Below are 5729 nucleotides of genomic sequence, written 5' to 3' on the forward strand. Positions count from 1 at the left end.
CTGGTCATGATCCCAGGGTCCTGGGATTGAGTCCCACATTGGGCTTCCTGCTTCGTGGGGAGCCTGCTTCTCCCTCTGCCTCTCGCTCTCTCGTTCTGTCTCTCATGTATAAATAAATAAAGCCTTTAAAAAAAATGCTTTGCAACCTTTAAAAAAAAAACCACAGTAGACTAAGGTTTAAGGCTGCCCCCTGTCCACGTGAGGTGATGAGCACTGGGTGTTATATGCAACTGATGAATTATTGAAGTCTACATATGAAACTAATGATGTACTATATGTTGGCTAATTGAATTTAAAGAAAAAAAATTGTTTAAATAAGGCTGCCTCTTCTCCTAAAACAACTAAAAATGATAGGGAAAAAAAACATAAAATCATCCAAAAGTGCAGTAGAACAATCAAGAGAATAATCAATTAGCCCAAAATTTAAATATGGGCCATACCAGAGAGAACAGTTCTGATCCTTAGGTCATTTTTCAAATCTAGAAAATCTTAGCTTGGCTTCTCAGGCTCATGAGTCCTCGAGAGGAAATCATGCCCAGAGTTTCTTCATGTAAGGAGCAGGAGAAACATCCCTCCCTCAAAATCTGGGTAACAAAGATTCATATCCTCAGAACAAGGTGACACAAATCAAATCTGTTCTATCTTCAAGTACAAGAACATTCTAAGGAAATTTGCCTTGGGGTCAGGAAAAAGTGAGCAAACAACTATTTCAAAAATTTGCAGACACAGACTAAGCCATCTGTGATTTGTCATCCATATTTGCTTTACCATTGGGCCAAAATAATTTCATGTCATTAGTATAGTTTATAATTGTCCTGGATTGGTGATGACCCAAAAATTTAAGAAAGAAACTAATTTCTCTAGAGAAACCTCTATTTAACCTACATGTAAAAAAATTTACACAGATAATTGTACAGAGAAAAAAAAGCAACTCATAGCAAGAAATGTAAAGTCCAGGTGGCACCTGGGTGGCTCAGTCATTGGGCGTCTGCCTTCGGCTCAGGTCATGATCCCAGGGTCCTGGGATTGAGCCCCGCATCGGGCTCCCTGCTCAGCGGGAAGCCTGCTTCTCCCTCTCCCATCCCCCCTGCTTGTGTTCCCTCTCTTGCTGTGTCTCTCTCTGTCAAATAAATAAATAAAATCTTAAAAAAAAAAGAAATGTAAAGTCCAAATGGAAAAAACACTGTGATTAAGTAACTTTAGAACGAGTGAGTAGTAAAAAGCTCATGAAACTTCAATATTGGAATCATAAGATACAATATAACATGACCAGAATATGATATAAATATATAAACATATGTTATTAAAATATATACTATGGATATGATTTAAGAAAAAAATCACAAAATATAAAATGTAGAAAACATGGCAAAAGCACCTCTTAAGAAAATAACTACAAAGTAGAGTGATTAATGATTAATGAAAATATTACAGTTTATTCACTGAATAAGAAGTTATCAGTAAAAGAGGAATGAGTGGAGGGGCACCTGGGTGGCTCAGCTGGTTAAGCACCTGCCTTAGGCTCAGGTCATGATCCCAGGGTCCTAGGATTGAGCTCAGCATCTGGCTCCCTGTTCAGCGGGGAGCCTGCTTCTCTTTCCCCCTTTCCCTCTGCTGCTCCCCTGTTTCTGCGCTCTCTCTCCCGTCCTCTCTCTTAAATAAATAAAACCTTTTAAAAAAGAGAAAGAGAGGGGTGCCTGGGTGGTCCAGTCGTTAGGCGTCTGCCTTTGCCTCGGATCATGGTCTCAGGGTCCTGGGATCGAGCCCCGCATCGGGCTCCCTGCTCAGCAGGAGGCCTGCTTCTCCCTCTCCCACTCCCCCTGCTTGTGTGCCCTCTCTCACTGTGTCTCTCTCTGTCAAATAAATAAATAAAATCTTCAAAAACATAAAAGTGAAAAAGAGAAAGAGAGAAATGAGTGAGGCATGGAAAACAAAAGGCAAAAGATAAAATGGCACCATAAATCCAATAGTGTCAATATTAACATTACAAGTAAGTGGCTTAATAAGGCAAACAAAGTGCAGGTTGTTAGAATGAACACAAAACAAGATCCACCTATGCTGTCTACAGTAGACACACTTGATCTCAGTTACAAATAGATTAAAATCAAAGGGATGGAAAAAGGCATCTCAAGCAAACAACCATAAGAAAGTTGGAGTGGATACACTCATCAGCCAAAAGGGACTTTAAAAATGCTAGTAAGATAAACAGGATGACTTTATACTGATAAAATGATGAAGTCATCAAGATGAAACAATTCTAAATATATATTCAGCTAATAACTCAACATCCAAATACATGTAAGCAAACTGACAGAAACTGAGAGAGAAATAGACAATATGACAATAATAGTTAAACTTCAATATATCACTTCCAATAATGGATAGAAAACTCTGCAGAGATCAATAAAGATAAAGAACACTTGAACCATACTATAAAACAACAGTGTAACTCTGACATTTATAGAACAGTCCAGCCATGAACAGAATACACATTCATTTCAAATGCACATAGAGCTTTCTTGAGGATAAGCCATATGCTAGGCCATAAAAAAAAACCAACTCAGTGAATTTAAAGGGGTAAAAATAATACAAATATGTTCTCTTATCACAGTGGCATGACACCAGAAATCAATAACTGGGATAGATTTGGGAAACTCACAACTATGCAGAATTAAACAACACACTACTACATAATCAAAGGGTCAAACATATCAAAATGGAAATCAGAAAATACTTTGAGATTAATAGAAATGAAGACAGAGCTCACTGAAACCTAGAGGGTCCTACTAAAGCAGTGCTGAGAGGGAAATATATAGGTATAAGTGTCTATATGAAAAAGAAACATCTCCAATCAATTACGTAAACTTCCACATTAAGTCAAAGAAGAAAGAGGAGCAAACTAAACCAAAACCAGGCAAAAGGAAGGAAAAAATAAAGATTAGAGTAGAAATTAATGAAATAGAGAAAAGTGAATAAAATAACAATATAGGAAACTAACTAAATCAAATGTGATCCTTTGAAAGATCAACCAAACTGACAAATCTTCAACTAGACTCACTAAAAAAAAGAGAGAGAGAGAGAGAGAAATGACCCAAATTACTGGAATCAGCAATGAAAGAGGGGAAATTCGGACTGACCACACAGAAATAAAGAGAATTATGAGATTATGATGAACAATTATACGCCAAAAAATTAACTTACTTGTATAAAATAGACAGAAACATAGAAAGACAGAAACAACTAAAGCTGCCTGAGGAAGAAATAGAACATCTGAATATACCGATAACAAGGTAGAAGATAGAGTCAATTGTCAAAAACTATGCCACAGAAAAGCCCAGTTCCAAACAGCTTCACTTGTGAATTACACCAAATGCTGAGAGAATTAATAACAAATCTTTACAAACCCTTCCAAAAAGGAGAGGCGGGAACCCAACTCATTCTACGAAGCTAGGATTATTCAGATACCAAAAGTAGACAAAGATATTGTAAGACAAGAAAACTACAGACCGAGGGCGCCTGGGTGGCTCAGTTGCTTAAGCGACTGCCTTCAGCTCAGGTCATGATCCTGGAGTCCGGGGATCGAGTCCCGCATCGGGCTCCCTGCTCGGCAGGGAGTCGGCTTCTCCCTCTGACCCTCCCCCCTCTCATGTGCTCTCTATCTCTCATTCTCTCTCAAATAAATAAATAAAATCTTTAAAAAAAAAGAAAACTACAGACCGATATCTCTTATGAATGTAGACACACACACACACACACACACACACCCAGATTTCAACAAAACATAGCAAATCAAATCTAGCAACATATAGTTAAATACAAGCCTAATGAAATTTACTCCAGGAATGCAAGATAGGTAAAATGTCCATATCAACCAATGTAAAACACCATATTAATATACTAGAAAACAAAGCCACATGCTTACCTCAAAAGACGGACAAGAAGCATTTGACAAAATTGGACACCCTCTCATAATAAAACCTCAGCTACTAACAGAGGGAATTTCCTCAATCTGATTAAGGGCACTCATGAAAACCCTTAAGCTAACATCTTACCTAATGGTGAAAGACTGGTTGTTTTCCTCCGGAGATCAGCACCTCGAAAAGGATGTCCACTCTCACCACTTCTATTACACTTTGTGCTGGAGGGGACGCCTGGTGGCTCAGTCAGTTAAGCGTCTGCCTTCGGCTCAGGTCATGATCCCAGGATCATGATCCTAGGGCCCTGGGATGGAGCCTGCATCCAGCTCCCTGCCCCGCGAGGAGTCGGCTTCTCCCTCTCCCTCCGCCTGCCGCTCCCCTGGCTTGTGCTCTCTCTCTCAAATAAATGAATAAATAAAATATTTTCTGAAAAAAGGAAATGCCAGGTGAGGTTGTCAGGTTGGCAGTTGTGGTACCCAAAACTGGGCTCGCCTCTGGGTGGGTTCAAGACCAAAGACTCCATCAAGCCGAAGAATAGGGAAAGGAAGGGTTTTACTGACAAGTAAAGAACATCAGGGATATTTCCCAAAGGAGTGTCTCCTTGAACAACAAACTGGGGAAGTTTTCAGCTGAGGGTGCAGATGTTACTGACCCCTCTGATGCAGGACACCTGACCCCTGGTCGGAACTGCTGTCTCTGCTGCTCCTGGCACCTGGATGACACTCAGGCCACTCCTGCCAAAATGTCTTTGCGCAGACTTAGCGCTGGAGCCGGGAGCCTGTGGCCACCGCCACATCGCATCGGAACCACCTCGAAGCAAGTGAAGATGTTAGAGGTACCTTTGCCAGAGCGAGAAATGGAAAATACCGACTTCTAAAAATATCTATTGAAAATGAGACAATCATGATTGGATCATGTAGTCAGCCTTCAGATTCCTAGGGGAAGGACTATGATTCCTTTGTTTCACCCCTCCTGGAGGACAAACAACCGTGCTATATAGTATTCAGGTTAGACTCTCAGAATGCCAGGGATATGAATGGATACTCATTGTCTGGTCTCCAGAACATTCTCGTGATCGTCAAAAAAACGTTGTGTGCGGCGACGAGAGCTACTCTGAAAAAGGAGTCTGGAGGTGGTCATGTTAAAGACGAAGTGTTTGGAACAGTAAAGGAAGATGCGTCATTACATGGATATAAAACAACACGTGCGGGCACAATCTTCTCCTGCCGCACTGACTGTAGCTGAGGAAGAATTAGGGCAGATTAATATTAATGAGGTACAAACTGACGTGGCTGTGGACACGAAGATCAACACTACAAGGAGTAGCATTTCCTATTTCTCGAGAAGCTTTTCAGGCTTCAGAAAAATGAAGTAACAGCTCAACTATGTACAACTGGAAATAGATATAAAAAATGAAATTATAATTTTAGCCAACACAACAAATACAGAACTCAAAGATTTGTCAAAGAGAATTCCCAAGGATTCAGCACGCTACCACTTCTTCCTGTATAAACATTCCCACGAAGGAGACTATTTGGATCCATAGTTTTTATTGATTCAATGCCTGGATAGTGGATGCTGTATTCTAGCTGCAAGAGCCCTCTGCTAGAAATTGTAAAAAGGCGACTACAAATATATGTCATTAGAAAGATCGAGATAGGGGAGTCTGTGTGGCTCAATCGGTTAAGCCTCTGCCTTCAGCTCAGGTCATGATCTCAGGGTCCTGGGATCCAGCCCCACATCTGGCTCCCTGCTTGGCAGAGAGCCTGCTTCTCCCTCTCTCCCTGCCCCTCCCCTCCACTTGTGCATGCT

At 40.7% G+C, this 5729-nt stretch overlaps 1 pseudogene; it reads left to right on the forward strand.

Moving 5' to 3' along the window:
• The first annotated feature begins 4679 nt into the window (after nt 1-4679).
• Nucleotides 4680-5723, forward strand: LOC112818773 (twinfilin-1 pseudogene; annotated as a pseudogene).
• Nucleotides 5724-5729: the final 6 nt, after the last annotated feature.

This window comes from Callorhinus ursinus, unplaced genomic scaffold (assembly GCF_003265705.2).
Source record: "Callorhinus ursinus isolate GAN/ISIS: 27379988/994484 unplaced genomic scaffold, GSC_fseal_2.0 scaffold2990, whole genome shotgun sequence".
In the NCBI taxonomy this organism is placed as follows: domain Eukaryota; kingdom Metazoa; phylum Chordata; class Mammalia; order Carnivora; family Otariidae; genus Callorhinus; species Callorhinus ursinus.